Source organism: Hevea brasiliensis, chromosome 3 (assembly GCF_030052815.1).
Source record: "Hevea brasiliensis isolate MT/VB/25A 57/8 chromosome 3, ASM3005281v1, whole genome shotgun sequence".
NCBI lineage: Eukaryota > Viridiplantae > Streptophyta > Magnoliopsida > Malpighiales > Euphorbiaceae > Hevea > Hevea brasiliensis.
Genome location: NC_079495.1, coordinates 23,461,408 through 23,482,237, shown reverse-complemented (window position 1 = coordinate 23,482,237; position 20,830 = coordinate 23,461,408). Strand labels below are relative to the sequence as shown.

General features: G+C 35.8%; 1 pseudogene; it reads right to left on the bottom strand.

Annotated features, from left to right (window-relative positions):
• Positions 1 to 5,064: 5,064 nt before the first annotated feature.
• Positions 5,065 to 6,423, bottom strand: LOC131178501 ((S)-hydroxynitrile lyase-like; annotated as a pseudogene).
• Positions 6,424 to 20,830: the final 14,407 nt, after the last annotated feature.

The following is a 20,830-nucleotide window of genomic DNA, read 5'->3' as shown; positions in this document are numbered from 1 at the left end:
AATAAAATAAAATAAAATAAACATACTAGTTAGGTCCTTACAATTTGGTTCAATAGTTACATATGTATATTAAATTTTTTAAAATCAAATAGACTCTTTAAATTAAAAAATTAAAATAAACCTTTTAAATTATAAAAATTAAATTAAATAAAATCTTAGGGACAAATAAGCCCTTCAAAATTAAACAAGATATCAAATAAGATTTTGCTTCCAATTGACATCTTTTCTTCATGTTCTACCTAATCTCTATGTAACTAACTTCCTTTTGGTGATGTCTATGAGTTTACATTCTTTTGGTGATATTTATGTGTTTGCGTCGCTTGCTCGCCTCCATAATCAAAAGGCCAAAACTTTGCTTTTTACAGAATAATCAAACTTAGATCACATATCATAATTAAGTTGATGACGGTAACTATGACAAAGACGATAAATCTGAAGAGACAGTTTTTGCAATATTTGACAAGAAACAACTTATTAATTTATTCTAGAATATAGCAGATATCCACCAAGATATTGCAATTCGAATACGAAGGATATGTAATAAAGACCACGTGCACCAGAAAATCATCTTGTACGGCCTTGGTTAGATTTGAATCGGAGGTAAGTTATAGTCCAGCCTTTTTCAATTGTTTTTAAAGTTTAAAGGACTTAATCATTTGTCTCCAAAATAGTAAAAGAGTTTATTTGATATATTTTAAAATATAAAAGATTATTTTATCATTTTTATAATTTAATGGGCTTATTTGGGTAAAAAAAAAAAAAAATTAAAGGCTCATTTGACTGATGGACTAAACTTTAAAGGTCTAAATAAGCCTTTTGTGCAAGTGCGCGCGCGCAAGCACACACACACATATATTATCTTTTTTACATACTTTACATATTGTCTATTCTCATACGCACTCCTGATTTAATTTTCTTTATATGTAATTCTAGAAAAAAAATTACTTGCTAATTAATTAATAAATCTTAAAACTAATTGAAATTTTTCTTCAAAGTAAGTGTAATTGTAACAGCCCGATCCTTCTCCAGTTAGTATTGTCCGCTTTGGCCCATGGGCCTCACGGATTTGTCCCTTGGGAGGTTTCATTCCCAAAAGCGCTGACTGTGAGGAAGGCTCCCACATATATGGCCCAAATCTTTTCTTCCGTTTCCGATGTGGGACACGGTTTTCACCCGGTTGAACAAGCACGCCCCAACCCCATCCCCTGGTCGTGACAAGCCCACTGGCTTGCGTCCTCGCACCACACACCGTACTAGAGGGGGTCCAGCTCTGATACCAAATTGTAACAGCCCGATCCTTCTCCAGTTAGTATTGTCCGCTTTGGCCCATGGGCCTCACGGATTTGTCCCTTGGGAGGTTTCATTCCCAAAAGCGCGCTTTTTTAATTACAGTAATAATTAAAAAAAGATTAAGAAAATTAAAGTAAATATCTAAATTTAAAAAGAAAAACTATGTAAACATTTAAAAAATGCTTCATTACATTCTAGTTGAATATAGTAAAGTAAACAACATGCATATTTATATATCAATAATATATTTTATTTTATCTAAGCAAGATATGAAATATCCATTACAATACTTTTTCTGATCCATTAAAATGGCTGCCTCAGGACAGCTGGACAGGTGTAAGCTTATACCAAGTCCATGCACCATAGCATACGGTATGAATAAGAACAAAATGAGAGACTGCCATTTTTCTGATACTATATCTAACTCTTTACTCTGCTTTTCTCTACGCGGGTTGCTTGCATGTGTAGCTATATATAAAGGAAAATTCTTATAGCTTTTGTGAATATTACAGGGTAAATTGTATAAACGGTACCTTAATTTTAGGATATGTAACAATAAGGCACCTAAACTTTAATCTGTAATACGAAATCCTCTGATCTCCAATTTAAGTAACATAAACCCCTCTTCATGAACTTCGGTAGCTGGTTTTATGTTATTTATGCTAATGTGACATTTATCAAACTAAAAAATTATATTTTCATTGACTGATAGCATCAAGTAAATAAACTATAGGTTACTAAAATGTCAATATGTGCAATTTTAATTGTCGTGACTACGGGTAGATAGAAAACAAAATTAAATTTTTTTCCCTCTATAAGTGTCCAATCAACGGACAAAAAATATAATTTTAACATGACAACTGCGTTGTCGGCAAAAATAAACTAAAACTGGCTACTGAAAGTCACAGAAAGTTTTCTATTACTTAAATTAAAGATTAAAGAGTTCTGTGTTACAAATTGAAGTTTAGGTACCTTACAGTTACATACTCCTAAATTGAGATATAAATGCATGTAATTTATCTGAACATTACGTTGTAATATTTTCAATTTCATTTTGTCATTCTTATCTTATTTTAAAAAAAATTATCAAATTTGATTATCATCGGTTGGATTTTAAAGTAATAATTATTCAAAATTTTCATTTGTATGAATTTTATTCTTTATATATTTTTTTTTGTTACAAAGAACGTGCTAACTGGTGGGTCTTAATTTTAATATTTTAATTTTTTTTAATTAATTAGTTGGTATCCCACCCCCCATCCCGTACATATGGATAAGACTAATTCACGCTTGAGCCAAGAATGATATTCAGGTAAAACCTCCCAATAAAAATGATTCTAGGATTTAAACTCTTAACCTTTATGATAAAATCTATTTTAGATCAGCTCAATGCCAATGATTCAACCGCTTGTTGTATTATTTTAATTATTTATAAATAGTTCTTTTTTCAATTTTTATATCAAAATCACTTTTTTTTTTCTTCAAAACTTTTTTTTAACAGAATTTGGTTGATTTTATTTGTGAAATGTGACAGCCTTCATCCTGTCTTTTTTCGCTTGTTATCGGGATTCTTCTTGGTAGATTCATCTTGTACCCTTCTTCTTTTCTTCTAAAAATAGTATTTTGAGCACTTGTCAACGGAACATTTTTACAGTAGTTTGTTAAAATGGAATCTTTTTTTAACAATTCTATTTATCAATTCCTTCATACTTTTAACAGGTTTTGCTTAAAAAAAAAAGAAAAAAAGAGGCAAACTCAATTGAAAAAGACAGTTAGGCTTGATAGCAATGAGAACCACACCATACTTGTACATGTTCAGGACGATGTCAACATCATATCCCAAATAACTAAAGAAAATGTAGGCCATGCAACTAGTTGGTTCTCCACAGCAATGAGAACCACACCATACTTTTAATAGGCAATGCAACTAGTTGGTTCTCCATCCAGATCAATTTATTGCATGCCAACAATATGTAGCTAAGCACATTCAAATTGTGATGAAAATACATGTTTTTAGAACCTAACTAATTATTCAGGAATCAACTCGGCATACGTACTTAAAAATAAAATAAAATAAAATAAATATATTAATTAGGTCCTCACAACTTGGTTCAGTAGTAACATAAGTGTATTAAATTTTTTGAAATCAAATAAACTCTTTAAATTAAAAAAATAAACCTTTTAATTTTAAAAATTAAATTAAATAAACTCTTTGGGACAAATAAGCAACTCAAAATGAAAAAATATATCAAAAATGATTTTGCTTCCAATTAACATCTTTTCTTCATGTTCTACCTAATCTCCATGTAACTAACTTCCTTTTGGTGATATCTATGAGTTTACATGCTTTTGGCGATATCTATTAGTTTATGTCGCTTGCACACCTCCATACTCAAAAGGTCAAAACTTTGCTTTTCGATAGAATAATCAAAATTAGATCATATTAGATCATAATTAGGTTGATGACGGTAATTTTGACATTGGCGTTTAACACAAAGAGACACTTTTTGAAATGTTTGACAAGTAATAACTTATTAATCCATTCTAAAATGCAGGAGATATCCACTAGGATATTGGAGTTCCAACACACAGAATATGTGATGAGGACCCCGTGCACCAGAAAATCATCATGCGTGGCCTTGGTTATATTCGAGTTGGAGGCAAGTTATAGTCCTTTTTTTTTTTTTAGTTGCTTTTAAAGGTTAAAGGACTTAATCATTTGTCTCCAAAATAGTAAAAGACCTTGTTTGATATATTTTTAAAATGAAGGACTTATTTGATATATTTTGTTCAATAGATGTGAAGCACATCTTGCGCACCAGCCCCTAAACCTACTCTATTTTTGTTGGCTGCTGCATAATATGGGCGTTCTTGTTACAGTCGTGTCAACACTGTAGGAAATATTAACCAAGGAAGGAGAGGAGCGAAAAGAAGATGAAGTTCAGGCCATTGAGAACTGAAATTTTCAGAAGAGGAGCTCAAAGGAAAGAGATTATTAGATTTCTTGATATTGCATTAGGTAAGCTTGCCAACCTGAAATACTTGGCTTTAAAGTGATGGGAAAGTAGGATTTCCATTTTTATCATAATGGGTGCCAGAGTTTTCAAGTGTTCCTGCAATGAATGAAAACTTGCCTCTTCATGAGAAGCTAGTTAACAAGTTTTGTGCCCAACTTGCAGCAACATCTAACAAATGACCGATTCGCTGGCAATGTTGGAGCACTGTAGATTGAATGATCATGTAGCTTTCTTCTAATTGTTAGCTATGTTCCATTTGTTTTGGGTCTTTGGCGGTGTCCTCATGTGAGGATGTATTAGGGAATGCTTATTTGTATGGTTGTAGTTTAGATATCTGCCATTGCCTTATTTCCATTTTCTTTAATAGAACTTTCATCGTTTATAACCAAAAAAAAAAAAAATTAAATGGTAATTATTCTTTCAAAAAATATTTTTCTTCATTATTTTCTATGAGGCATGATAGCAACACATTATATATGGTTCGTAATTCATAAATGAAAAAAAAAACATGGAGGAATATGCAGAATACAAAGAAACAAAGTTTAATCGATGCCTTATATTTAATTGAGAGTAATAAAGTTAAAACAAAGCATAAACAACATAAAAACAATTATTTTGGGGAAACAAACATTACGTCTGATAGACCATAATACAATAAAATACAAACAACTTTTCTTTTTATTGAATTAAATATAATATTTGATTGCATTACATAAATTATGGTATACCAAATAATCTTTTCACGTGAAAACGTGAGATAATTTATTTATAGTTGCACCCATACATAATAATAAATGATTCAAAGGCAAACATGATGCATTTATGTATCAGCCACCTCATTGAGAATCTGAGCTAGCTCATTAGTCTTTGAAAGCATCAACTTTTGATCTCCACCTTCGATCTTATAAACCTTGTCTGGTTTGTAGTTTTCTATCTGCCAACTGTGAAAGTATGGTTTAAATATTTCGTCTGAGTCGGTATACACATAAATTCTCTTAATCGATCCGTATCCTCCTTAGTGAATTTTTCCCGTTTAGCTAAAATACTTTGAAATAATGATCCCTTCCTTAGCAACATCGTTGCCAGCTTACAATCCTTGAAGGAAAAAAAGGAAAACATATCAATGAAAATTTGTATCAGAATAAATTAAGATTAAAGCAACTCTTTCTCAAAAAGTTTTTGCTTATATTAGGAGAAATTATTCTATGTAACCGTTGTACATACAACTATGATGAGATTCACATGAAATCTACCAAAATCAATGGCTATAACAAAATCGTTATACATGCAATGGTTGTAAACTAAAATTCCTACATTAGGATGTTTTTGCACCCGCCAATAAACGCTACCAATATGTGTTTATCTGTAGAACTTACAAAGATGGATCAAATTTAGGTCAGTTTTTCCCATTCAAAAAATAATTGGTGCACAACATCATATAACTGAAATTAACCCTAATAGAAGATATACCTCGGGAGTGCAAGCCGTAAATACATTCTCACTTAAAAACTTGAAGCCCATTTTCCATCCAGTTATAGTCTCGGCCTTGTTAACGTACGTAAAAGGTACGGTGTCCTTTTGGGAATGGCCATCATATGCTGTGTAATAACATGAGAGAAACAAAGCAAGCAAAAAATTAATTTTCTTTAATAATTTTGATTTGAAGACGAACAAATTAGAGCAGATATTGAGAGAAATTAGGTTATGTCTACGAACCTTATCCAAAGCATAAGATGGGCTGTGATCAGTGTCCGGCATTACTGCATTGACGAAAACAACAGCTGCAATCTTTTCTGGGTATTTATCAGCAGCAATAGCAACATTAATGCCTCCACAGCTCTCTCCTACCAATATCACCTTTTCTCCTTCTGGGAGTGATGCCATGAACGTCAATAAGGGTTCAGAGTACTCATCAAAGGATCCAATCTGCTCAATTTGCCTTGGGTCAATACCACTGGCTGCAAGGTCCAATGCAGTGACCTTGTGGCCAGCTGCCTCAAGGACAGGTGTGAGCTTATACCAAGTCCATGCACCATGGCATACGGTATGAATAAGAACAAAATGAGAGATTGCCATTTTTCCGAGAATATATCTAACTCTTTACTATGCTTTTCTCTATGCAGGTTGCCTTGCATGTGTAGCCATTTATAGAGGAAAATTCTTATAGCTTTTGTGAATATTATGGGGTAAATGATACAAACGGTTCCTCAACTTTAGGGTATGTAAAAGTAAGATAGGTAAACTTCAATTTGTAACAGAAATCTCACCCTACCCCTCCTCCCCCCAGCAAGAACCTCAGTAGATAGTTTTTATGTTATTTATGCTGACGTGACATTTATCAAATTAAAAAAAAAATTATTTTCATTAACCTATAGTTTCAAGGAAACAAATTATAGGTTACTAAAATGTCAATATGTGCAATTTTAATTGTTGTAGCTATGGGTAGATAGAGAACATAATTAATTTTTTTTTTCCCGATAAGTATAAAATTAATAGAGAGAAAATATAACTTTTAATATGACAAGTGTCTTATCAGCAAAAATAACCTAGAAACTGGCAACTAAATATCATGGGAGTTTTCTGTTACTTAAAATAGAGATCAAAGGGTTTCGTATTGCAAATTGAAGTTTTAAGTACCTTACTGTTACACATTCCTAGGTTTAAGTTTCTAGGAAAATTTTTTTCATCAGTGGCATTCCACAATACATATGGATGAGACTAATTTACGCTCGACCGAAAATGGTATTCAGGTAAAGCCTCCCAATAAAAATGATTCCAGTATTTAAACTCCTAACCTTATAGATAAAATATATCGAAGATAAGCTATACGCCAATGATTCAACCGCTTTTCGGTATTATTTTAATTATTTATAAAGAGTTCTTTTATCAATTTTTATATCAAAATCACTTTTTTTTTGTTCAAAATTTTTTTTTAACAGCATTTGATTGATTTTCTTCGTGAAATATGATAGCCTTCGTCCTGTCTTTTTAGGCTTGTTATGAGGATTCTTCTTGGCAGAATCATCTTCTATCCTTCTTTTCTTAATAAATTTGTTCTAAAAATAGTATTTGAGCACTTGTTAACATAACCTTTTTATTACAGTATTTAAAAAAGGATTTTTTTTTTTTAACAATTCTATTCATCAATTCCTTTATACTTTTAATAGGTTTGGCTTATCAAAAAAAAAAAAAAAAAAAAGGCAAACTCATTTGAAAAAGACAAATGGACCAAATTATTTGCCCTAATAAGTGCAACCAATTAGGCATGAAAGCATTGAGAACCATACCATATTTGTATATGTTCAGGACGATGTCAACATCATATCCCAATTAACTAAAGAAAGTGTCGGCAATTGTGATGAAAATACATGTTTTTCAGGCTTAACTAATTATTTAGGAATCAACTCGGCATAGCTACTTAAAATAAAATAAAATAAAATAAACATACTAGTTAGGTCCTTACAATTTGGTTCAATAGTTACATATGTATATTAAATTTTTTAAAATCAAATAGACTCTTTAAATTAAAAAAATTAAAATAAACCTTTTAAATTATAAAAATTAAATTAAATAAAATCTTAGGGACAAATAAGCCCTTCAAAATTAAACAAGATATCAAATAAGATTTTGCTTCCAATTGACATCTTTTCTTCATGTTCTACCTAATCTCTATGTAACTAACTTCCTTTTGGTGATGTCTATGAGTTTACATTCTTTTGGTGATATTTATGTGTTTGCGTCGCTTGCTCGCCTCCATAATCAAAAGGCCAAAACTTTGCTTTTTACAGAATAATCAAACTTAGATCACATATCATAATTAAGTTGATGACGGTAACTATGACAAAGACGATAAATCTGAAGAGACAGTTTTTGCAATATTTCACAAGAAACAACTTATTAATTTATTCTAGAATATAGCAGATATCCACCAAGATATTGCAATTCGAATAAGTAGGATATGTAATAAAGACCACGTGCACCAGAAAATCATCCTGCATGGCCTTGGTTAGATTTGAATTGAAGGTAAGTTATAGTCCAGCCTTTTTCAATTGTTTTTAAAGTTTAAAGGACTTAATCATTTGTCTCCAAAATAGTAAAAGAGTTTATTTGATATATTTTAAAATATAAAAGATTATTTTATCATTTTTATAATTTAATGGGCTTATTTGGGTAAAAAAAAATTGAAGGCTCATTTGACTGATGGACCAAACTTTAAAGGTCTAAATAAGCCTTTTGTGCAAGTGCGCGCGCGCAAGCACACACACACATATATTATCTTTTTTACATACTTTACATATTGTCTATTCTCATACGCACTCCTGATTTAATTTTCTTTATATGTAATCTTAGAAAAAAAATTACTTGCTAATTAATTAATAAATCTTAAAACTAATTGAAATTTTTCTTCAAAGTAAGTGTAATAATTAAAAAAAGATTAAGAAAATTAAAGTAAATATCTAAATTTAAAAAGAAAAACTATGCAAACATTTAAAAAATGCTTCATTACATTCTAGTTGAATATAGTAAAGTAAACAACATGCATATTTATATATCAATAATATATTTTATTTTATCTAAGCAAGATACGAAATATCCATTACAATACTTTTTCTGATACTTTTTCTGATCCATTAAAATGGCTGCCTCAGGACAGCTGGACAGGTGTAAGCTTATACCAAGTCCATATGCACCATAGCATACGGTATGAATAAGAACAAAATGAGAGACTGCCATTTTTCTGATACTATACCTAACTCTTTACTCTGCTTTTCTCTACGCGGGTTGCTTGCATGTGTAGCTATTTATAAAGGAAAATTCTCATAGCTTTTGTGAATATTACAGGCTAAATTATATAAACAGTACCTTAATTTTAGGACATGTAACAATAAGGCACCTAAACTTTAATCTGTAATACGAAATCCTCTGATCTCCAATTTAAGTAACATAAACCCCTCCTCATGAACTTCGGTAGCTGGTTTTATGTTATTTATGCTAACGTGACATTTATCAAACTAAAAAATTATATTTTCATTGACTGATAGCATCAAGTAAACAAACTATAGGTTACTAAAATGTCAATATGTGTAATTTTAATTGTCGTGACTACGGGTAGATAAAAAACAGAATTAAATTTTTTTTTCCCTCGATAAGTGTCGAATCAACAGACAAAAAATATAATTTTAACATGACAACTGCGTTGTCGGCAAAAATAACCTAAAACTGGCTACTGAAAGTCACAGAAAGTTTTCTTTTATTTAAATTAAAGATTAAAGAGTTTTGTGTTGCAAATTGAAGTTTAGGTACCTTACAGTTACATACTCCTAAATTGAGGTATCGTCTGTGTAATTTATCTGAATATTACGTTGTAATATTTTCAATTTCATTTTGTCATTCTTATCTTATTTTAAAAAAATTATCAAATTGGATTATCATCGGTTGGATTTTAAAGTAATAATTATTCAAAATTTTCATTTGTATGAATTTTATTCTTTATATATATATATTTTTTTTGTTGCAAAGAATGTGCTAACTGGTGGTGTAACGATCCGATCCTTCTCCAGTTAGTATTGTCCGCTTTGGCCCATGGGCCTCACGGATTTGTCCCTTGGGAGGTTTCATTCCCAAAAGCGCGCTGACCAGGTGAGGAAGGCTCCCACATATATGGCCCAAATCTTTTCTTCCCGTTTCCGATGTGGGACACGGTTTCCACCCGGCGTAGCTGGTTGAACAAGCACGTCCCAACCCCATCCCTGGGTCGTGACAAGCCCACCAGCTTCCGCCTGGTGCGTCCTCGCACCACACACCGTACTAGAGGGAGTCCAGCTCTGATACCAAATTGTAAAAAAATGTAAAAGACCCAGAATTTATGATTTGTAAATATTATTTCAATTGTTTAATTATTATTATTATAAATTATGCACCACTAAGCGTTATGCTTAGCGCTTTGGTTTTCCATCGCAGAGGTATCAAGATCAAGAATGCCACGTGAGTATTCGGACAGAGTTCCGACCAGATCTGCCACCGATAAGAGTCACCTCATCAGTCTTTTGTATTTTGGTAGGGCCCATGTGTAGCCTAGTATTTTGGTTCATTATGTCTAGTCATTATGTAATTACTAGTTTATGATGTATTTTATTTTGGACTTGAAATGAAAACTTATAATTTATTATCTATGAATTTCAATATGAATGCAATAGATGACACTTCATTTTGAGATCTCATAAATAGTTGCGAATGATATGATAAAAGAGAATATGATATGGAAATATGTGAGATGACTATGAATATGTTAACAGGTGATAGTGGAAACTGCCAGATGCTAATAAAACAGAGGATTTGTCTGGGTCTCCACAAAAATAAGATATAAAAAAAAAATTTCTACACATAAATTACCTGATTTAAATGACATTAAAATTTACAATAGACAAGACAAGACAAGATAGGGTGCTCCGGCACCGAATGTACCCATAGAGGGGCTTGAGCTGGGGCCCCCTAAGCCGGGGTGTGACAGGTGGGTCTTAATTTTAATATTTTAATTTTTTTTTTAATTAATTAGTTGGTATCCCACCCCCCATCCCGTACATATGGATGAGACTAATTCACGCTTGACCAAGAATGGTATTCAGTAAAGCCTCCCAATAAAAATGATTCTAGGATTTAAACTCCTAACCTTATAGATAAAATCTATTTTAGATCAGCTATACCAATTATTCAACCGCTTATTGTATTATTTTAATTATTTATAAAGAGTTCTTTAAACAATTTTATATCAAAATCACTTTTTTTGTTCAAAACTTTTTTTAACAGAATTTGATTGATTTTATTTGTGAAATATGATAGCCTTCATCCTGTCTTTTTAGGCTTGTTATGAGGATTCTTCTAGGTAGAATCATCTTCTATCCTTCTTCTTTTCTTAATAAATTTGTTCTAAAAATAGTATTTGAGCACTTGTTAACATAACCTTTTTTACAGTAGTTTTTAAAAAGGATTTTTTTTTTTTTAACAATTCTATTCATCAATTCCTTTATACTTTTAATAGGTTTGGCTTATCAAAAAAAAAAAGAGGCAAACTCAATTGAAAAAGACAAATGGACTTGATCAAATTATTTGCCCTAATAAGTGCAACCAGTTGGTTCTCCAAAGCATTGAGAACCATACCATATTTGTATATGGCAATGCAACGATGGTTCAACATCATATCCCAATTAACTAAAGAAAGTGTCGGCAATTGTGATGAAAATACATGTTTTTCTAACTTAACTAATTATTTAGGAATCAACTCAGCATAGCTACTTAAAATAAAATAAACATACTAGTTAGGTCCTTACAATTTGGTTCAATAGTTACATATGTATATTAAATTTTTGAAATTAAATAGACTCTTTAAATTAAAAAATTAAATAAACCTTTTAAATTATAAAAATTAAATTAAATAAAATCTTAGGGACAAATAAGCCCTCAAAATTTAAAAAGATATCAAATAAGATTTTGCTTCCAATTGACATCTTTTCTTCATGTTCTACCTAATCTCTATGTAACTAACTTCCTTTGGTGATGTCTACGAGTTTACATTCTTTTAGTGATATTTATGAGTTTATGTCGCTTGCTCACCTCCAAAATCAAAAGGCCAAAACTTTGCGTTTCGATAGAATAATCAAAATTAGATCACATATCATAATTAAGTTGATGACGGTAACTATGACAAAGACGATAACACATAGAGACACTTTTGCAATATTTCACAAGAAACAACTTATTAATTTATTCTAGAATATAGCAGATATCCACCAAGATATTGCAATTCGAATAAGTAGGATATGTAATAAAGACCACGTGCACCAGAAAATCATCCTGCACGGCCTTGGTTAGATTTGAATTGGAGGTAAGTTATAGTCCAGCCTTTCTCAATTGTTTTTAAAGTTTAAAGGACATAATCATTTGTCTCCAAAATAGTAAAAGAGTTTATTTGATATATTTTAAAATATAAAAGATTATTTTATCATTTTTATAATTTAATGGGCTTATTTGGGTAAAAAAAAAAAATTGAACACTCATTTGACTGATGGACCAAACTTTAAAGGTCTAAATATGCCTTTTGTGCAAGTGCGCGCGCGCAAGCACACACACACATATATTATCTTTTTTACATACTTTACATATTGTCTATTCTCATACGCACTCTTGATTTAATTTTTTTTATATGTAATCTTAGAAAAAAAATTACTTGCTAATTAATTAATAAATCTTAAAACTAATTGAAATTTTTCTTCAAAGTAAGTGTAATAATTAAAAAAAGATTAAGAAAATTAAAGTAAATATCTAAATTTAAAAAGAAAAACTATGCAAACATTTAAAAAATGCTTCATTACATTCTAGTTGAATATAGTAAAGTAAACAACATGCATATTTATATATCAATAATATATTTTATTTTATCTAAGCAAGATACGAAATATCCATTACAATACTTTTTCTGATACTTTTTCTGATCCATTAAAATGGCTGCCTCAGGACAGCTGGACAGATGTAAGCTTATACCAAGTCCATGCACCATAGCATACGGTATGAATAAGAACAAAATGAGAGACTGCCATTTTTCTGATACTATACCTAACTCTTTACTCTGCTTTTCTCAACGCGGGATGCTTGCATGTGTAGCTATTTATAAAGGAAAATTCTTATAGCTTTTGTGAATATTACAGGCTAAATTATATAAACGGTACCTTAATTTTAGGATATGTAACAATAAGACACCTAAACTTTAATCTGTGATACGAAATCCTCTGATCTCCAATTTAAGTAACATAAACCCCTCCTCATGAACTTCGATAGCTGGTTTTATGTTATTTATGCTAACGTGACATTTATCAAACTAAAAAATTATATTTTCATCGACTGATAGCATCAAGTAAACAAACTATAGGTTACTAAAATGTCAATATGTGCAATTTTAATTATCGTGACTACAGGTAGATAGAAAACAAAATTAAAATTTTTTCCCTCGATAAGTGTCGAATCAACAGACAAAAAATATAATTTTAACATGACAACTGCGTTGTCGGCAAAAATAACCTAAAACTGGCTACTGAAAGTCACAGAAAGTTTTCTATTACTTAAATTAAAGATTAAGGAGTTTTGTGTTGCAAATTGAAGTTTAGGTACCTTACAGTTACATACTCCTAAATTGAGGTATCGTCTGTGTAATTTATCTGAATATTACGTTGTAATATTTTCAATTTCATTTTGTCATTCTTATCTTATTTTAAAAAAATTATCAAATTCGATTATCATCGGTTGGATTTTAAAGTAATAATTATTCAAAATTTTCATTTGTATGAATTTTATTCTTTATATATATATATTTTTTTTGTTGCAAAGAATGTGCTAACTGGTGGTGTAACGATCCGATCCTTCTCCAGTTAGTATTGTCCGCTTTGGCCCATGGGCCTCACGGATTTGTCCCTTGGGAGGTTTCATTCCCAAAAGCGCGCTGACCAGGTGAGGAAGGCTCCCACATATATGGCCCAAATCTTTTCTTCCCGTTTCCGATGTGGGACACGAAGTTTCCACCCCAGTGCGTAGCTGGTTGAACAAGCACGTCCCAACCCCATCCCTGGGTCGTGACAAGCCCACTGACCCGCTGCTGCCTCGCACCACACACCGTACTAGAGGGAGTCCAGCTCTGATACCAAATTGTAACAAAATGTAAAAGACCCAGAATTTATGATTTGTAAATATTATTTCAATTGTTTAATTATTATTATTATAAATTATGCACCACTAAGCGTTATGCTTAGCGCGTTGGTTTTCCATCGCGTAGGTACTGAAGATCAGCAGCTGCCACAGTAGTATTCGGACAGAGTTTCGACCAGATCTGCCACCGATCAGAGTCACCTCATCAGTCTTTTGTATTTTGGTAGGGCCCATGTGTAGCCTAGTATTTTGGTTCATTATGTCTAGTCATTATGTAATTACTAGTTTATGATGTATTTTATTTTGGACTTGAAATGAAAACTTATAATTTATTATCTATGAATTTCAATATGAATGCAATAGATGACACTTCATTTTGAGATCTCATAAATAGTTGCGAATGATATGATAAAAGAGAATATGATATGGAAATATGTGAGATGACTATGAATATGTTAACAGGTGATAGTGGAACCCGCCAGATGCTAATAAAACAGAGGAGGATCTGTTCGGGTCTCCACAAAAATAAGATATAAAAAAAAAAAAATTTCTACACGTAAATTAACTGATTTAAAGGACATTAAAATTTACAATAGACAAGACAAGACAAGATAGGGTGCTCCGGCACCGAATGTACCCATAGAGGGGCTTGAGCTGGGGCCCCCTAAGCCGGGGTGTGACAGGTGGGTCTTAATTTTAATATTTTAATTTTTTTTTTAATTAATTAGTTGGTATCCCACCCCCCATCCCGTACATATGGATAAGACTAATTCACGCTTGAGCCAAGAATGATATTCAGGTAAAACCTCCCAATAAAAATGATTCTAGGATTTAAACTCTTAACCTTATAGATAAAATCTATTTTAGATCAGCTCTATACCAACGATTCAACCGCTTGTTGTATTATTTTAATTATTTATAAATAGTTCTTTTATCAATTTTTATATCAAAATCACTTTTTTTTTCTTCAAAACTTTTTTTTTAACAGAATTTGGTTGATTTTATTTGTGAAATATGACAGCCTTCATCCTGTCTTTTTTCGCTTGTTATCGGGATTCTTCTAGGTAGATTCATCTTGTATCCTTCTTCTTTTCTTCTAAAAATAGTATTTTGAGCACTTGTCAACGGAACATTTTTACAGTAGTTTTTTAAAATAGAATTTTTTTTTTTTTTTTAACAATTCTATTTATCAATTCCTTCATACTTTTAACAGGTTTTGCTTAAAAAAAAAAAAAAAGAGGCAAACTCAATTGAAAAAGACAATTAGGCTTGATAGCAATGAGAACCACACCATACTTGTACCCGTTCAGGACGATGTCAACATCATATCCCAAATAACTAAAGAAAATGTTGGCCATGCAACTAGTTGGTTCTCCACAGCAATGAGAACCACACCATACTTTTAAAAGGCAATGCAACTAGTTGGTTCTCCATCCAGATCAATCTATTGCCTGCCAACAATATGTAGCTAAGCACATTCAAATTGTGATGAAAATACATGTTTTTAGAACCTAACTAATTATTCAGGAATCAACTCGGCATACCTACTTAAAAATAAAATAAAATAAAATAAAATAAATATATTAATTAGGTCCTCACAATTTGGTTCAGTAGTAACATAAGTGTATTAAATTTTTTGAAATCAAATAAACTTTTAAATTAAAAAAAAAAGTAAATAAACCTTCTAAATTTTAAAAAATTAAATTAAATAAACTCTTTGCGACAAATAAGCCCCTCAAAATGAAAAAATATATCAAAAATGATTTTGCTTCCAATTAACATCTTTTCTTCATGTTCTACCTAATCTCCATGTAACTAACTTCCTTTTGGTGATATCTATGAGTTTACATGCTTTTAGCGATATCTATTAGTTTATGTCGCTTGCTCACCTCCATACTCAAAAGGTCAAAACTTTGCTTTTCGATAGAATAATCAAAATTAGATCATAATTAGGTTGATGACGGTAATTTTGACAAAGGCGACGAACACATAGAGACACTTTTTGAAATGTTTGACAAGAAATAACCTATTAATCCATTCTAAAATGCAGGAGATATCCACTAGGATATTGGAGTTCCAACACACAGAATATGTGATGAGGACCCGTGCACCAGAAAATCATCATGCATGGCCTTGGTTATATTCTAGTTGGAGGCAAGTTATAGTCCTTTTTTTTTTTCAAGTTGCTTTTAAAGGTTAAAGGACTTAATCATTTGTCTCCAAAATAGTAAAAGACCTTATTTGATATATTTTTAAAATGAAGGACTTATTTGATATATTTTGTTCAATAGATGTGAAGCACATTGTAACACCCTAGGCAAATCCCACATCGACAAAACACGGGAGAGATGCTGGGTTTATAAGATGGAGGTTCCTAACCCCTATTGACGCGTTTTAAAACCGTGAGGGCATCGGTCCAGAGCGGACAATATCACTAGTGGGCCGGGCCATTACATTTGTGGTATCAGAGCGGCTCCGCGTGCAACCTTGAACGGTGGTGGGGCAAACCTCAGCGAGGATGCTGAGTCCCATAAGGGGGGTGGATTGTAACACCTAGGCAAATCCACAACGACAAAACACGGAGTGATGCCGGGTTCATAAGTTGATTCGTAACTCAAAGTGACGCGTTTTAAAGCTGTGAGGCTGCCCGAGCGACAATATCACTAGTGGACCGCCACTAGTGATATTGTCCGCCTGGGCCAAGCCCTCACGCTTTAAAACGCGTCAATAGGGGTTAGGAACCTCCATCTTATAAACCCAAAGATCTCTCCCGTGTTTTATCGATGTGGATTTGCCTAGGTGTTACAATCCACCCCCTTATGAGACTCAGATCCTTGCCGAGGTTTGCCCCACCACCGCTCAAGGTTGCACGCGAGCCGCTCGATACCACAAATGTTACGCCCGCCCACTAGTGATATTGTCGACTCGACCAAGCCCTCACGGTTTTAAAATGCATCAATAGGGGTTAGGAACCTCCATCTTATAAACCCAAAGATCTCTCCCGTGTTTTGTCGATGTGGATTTGCCTAGGTGTTACAATCCACCCCCTTATGGGACTCAAAATCCTCGCCGAGGTTTGCCCCACCACCGCTCAAGGTTGCACGCGAGCCGCCTGATACCACAAATGTAACGCCCGCCCACTAGTGATATTGTCCGCCTGGATCAAGCTCACGGTTTTAAAACGCGTCACTAGGAGTTATGAATCGCAACTTATAAACCCAAAGATCTCTCCCGTGTTTTGCCGATGTGGATTTGCCTAGGTGTTACAATCCACCCCTTATGGGACTCGGCCTCGCCGAGGTTTGCCCCACCATCGTTCAAGGTTGCACGCGAACCGTGCTCGATACCACAAATATAACGGCCCGGCCCACTAGTGATATTGTCCGCTCTGGACCGAAGCCCTCACGCTTTTTAAAACGCGTCACTAGGAGTTACGAACCATCAACTTATAAACCCAGCATCTCTCCCGTGTTTTGTCGATGTGGGATTTGCCTAGGGTGTTACATGTAACGGCCCGGCCCACTAGTGATATTGTCCGCTCTGGACCGAAGCCCTCACGGTTTTAAAAGGCGTCACTAGGAGTTACGAACCATCAACTTATAAACCCAGCATCTCTCTCGTGTTTTGTCGATGTTGGATTTGCCTAGGGTGTTACAATCCACCCCCCTTATGGGACTCAGCGTCCTCGCTGAGGTTTGCCCCACCATCGTTCAAGGTTGCACGTGAAGCGGCTCTGATACCACAAATGTAATGGCCCAGCCCACTAGTGATATTGTCCGCTCTAGGCCGAAGCCCTCACGGTTTTAAAACGCGTCAATAGGGGTTATGAACCACCCACTTATAAACCCAGCATCTCTCCCGTGTTTTGTCGATGTGGGATTTGCCTAGGGTGTTACAATCCACCCCCCTTATGGGACTCAGCATCCTCGCTGAGGTTTGCCCCACCATCGTTCAAGGTTGCACGCGGAGCGGCTCAGATACCACAAATGTAACGGCCTAGCCCACTAGTGATATTGTCCGCTCTGGACCGAAGCCCTCACGGTTTTAAAATGCGTCACTAGGAGTTACGAACCATCAACTTATAAACCTAGCATCTCTCCCGTGTTTTGTCGATGTGGGATTTGCCTAGGGTGTTACAATCCACCCCCCTTATGGGACTCAGCATCCTCGCTGAGGTTTGCCCCACCACCGTTCAAGGTTGCACGCAGAGCCGCTCTGATACCACAAATGTAACGGCCCGGTCCACTAGTAATATTGTCCGCTCTGGACCGAAGCCCTCACGGCTTTAAAACGCGTCACTAGGGGTTACGAACTGCCAACTTATAAACCCAGCATCTCTCCCGTGTTTTGCCGATGTGGGATTTGCCTAGGGTGTTACAATCCGCCCCCCTTATGGGACTCAGCATCCTCGCTGAGGTTTGCCCCACCATCGTTCAAGGTTGCACGCGAACCAAGCTCTGATACCACAAATGTAACGGCCCGGCCCACTAGTGATATTGTCCGCTCTGGACCGAAGCCCTCACGGTTTTAAAACGCGTCACTAGGAGTTACGAACCATCAACTTATAAACCCAGCATCTCTCCCGTGTTTTGTCGATGTGGGATTTGCCTAGGGTGTTACTAGTGATATTGTCCGCTCTGGGCCGAAGCCCTCACGATTTTAAAACGCGTCAATAGGGGTTAGGAACCTCCATCTTATAAACCCAGCATCTCTCCCGTGTTTTGTCGATGTGGGATTTGCCTAGGGTGTTACAATCCACCCCCCTTATGGGACTCAGCATCCTCGCTGAGGTTTGCCCCACCACCATTCAAGGTTGCACGCGGAGCCCTCTGATACCACAAATGTAACGGCCCGGCCCACTAGTGATATTGTCAACTCTGGACCGAAGCCCTCACGGTTTTAAAACGCGTCAATAGGGGTTAGGAACCTCCATCTTATAAACCCAGCATCTCTCCCGTGTTTTGTCGATGTGGGATTTGCTTAGGGTGTTACAATCCACCCCCCTTATGGGACTCAGCATCCTCGCTGAGGTTTGCCCCACCACCGTTCAAGGTTGCACGCGGAGCCGCTCTGATACCACAAATGTAATGGCCCGGCCCACTAGTGATATTGTTCGCTCTGGACCGAAGCTCTCACGGTTTTAAAACGCGTCACTAGGGGTTACGAACTGCCAACTTGTAAACCCAGCATCTCTCCCGTGTTTTGCCGATGTGGGATTTGCCTAGGGTGTTACAATCCACCCCCCTTATGGGACTCAGCGTCCTCGCTGAGGTTTGCCCCACCATCGTTCAAGGTTGCACGCGAAGGGGCTCTGATACTACAAATATAATGGCCCGGCCCACTAGTGATATTGTCCGCTCTGGGCCGAAGCCCTCACGGTTTTAAAACGCGTCAATAGGGGTTAGGAACCTCCATCTTATAAACCCAGCATCTCTCCCGTGTTTTGTCGATGTGGGATTTGCCTAGGGTGTTACAATCCACCCCCCTTATGGGACTCAGTGTCCTCACTGAGGTTTGCCCCACCACCGTTCAAGGTTGCACGCGGAGCCGCTCTGATACCACAAAAGTAACGGCCCGGCCCACTAGTGATATTGTCCGCTCTGGACCGAAGCCCTCACGGTTTTAAAATGCGTCAATAGGGGTTAGGAACCTCCATCTTATAAACCCAGCATCTCTCCCGTGTTTTGTCGATGTGGGATTTGCCTAGGGTGTTACAATCCACCCCCCTTATGGGACTCAGAATCCTCGCTGAGGTTTGCCCCACCACCGTTCAAGGTTGCACGCGGAGCCGCTCTGATACCACAAATGTAACGGCCCGGCCCACTAGTGATATTGTCCGCTCTGGACTGAAGCTCTCACGGTTTTAAAACGCGTCACTAGGGGTTACGAACTGCCAACTTATAAACCCAGCATCTCTCCCGTGTTTTGCCGATGTGGGATTTGCCTAGGGTGTTACAATCCACCCCCCTTATGGGACTCAGCGTCCTCGCTGAGGTTTGCCCCACCATCGTTCAAGGTTGCACGCGAACCAGGCTCTGATACCACAAATATAACGGCCCGGCCCACTAGTGATATTGTCCGCTCTGGACCGAAGCCCTCACGCTTTTTAAAACGCGTCACTAGGAGTTACGAACCATCAACTTATAAACCCAGCATCTCTCCCGTGTTTTGTCGATGTGGGATTTGCCTAGGGTGTTACATGTAACGGCCCGGCCCACTAGTGATATTGTCCGCTCTGGACCGAAGCCCTCACGGTTTTAAAACGCGTCACTAGGAGTTACGAACCATCAACTTATAAACCCAGCATCTCTCCCGTGTTTTGTCGATGTTGGATTTGCCTAGGGTGTTACAATCCACCCCCCTTATGGGACTCAGCGTCCTCGCTGAGGTTTGCCCCACCATCGTTCAAGGTTGCACGCGAAGCGGCTCTGATACCACAAATGTAATGGCCCAGCCCACTAGTGATATTGTCCGCTCTGGGCCGAAGCCCTCACGGTTTTAAAACGCGTCAATAGGGGTTATGAACCACCCACTTATAAACCCAGCATCTCTCCCGTGTTTTGTCGATGTGGGATTTGCCTAGGGTGTTACAATCCACCCCCCTTATGGGACTCAGCATCCTCGCTGAGGTTTGCCCCACCACCGTTCAAGGTTGCACGCAGAGCCACTCTGATACCACAAATGTAACGGCCCGGCCCACTAGTAATATTGTCCGCTCTGGACCGAAGCCCTCACGGCTTTAAAACGCGTCACTAGGGGTTACGAACTGCCAACTTATAAACCCAGCATCTCTCCCGTGTTTTGCCGATGTGGGATTTGCCTAGGGTGTT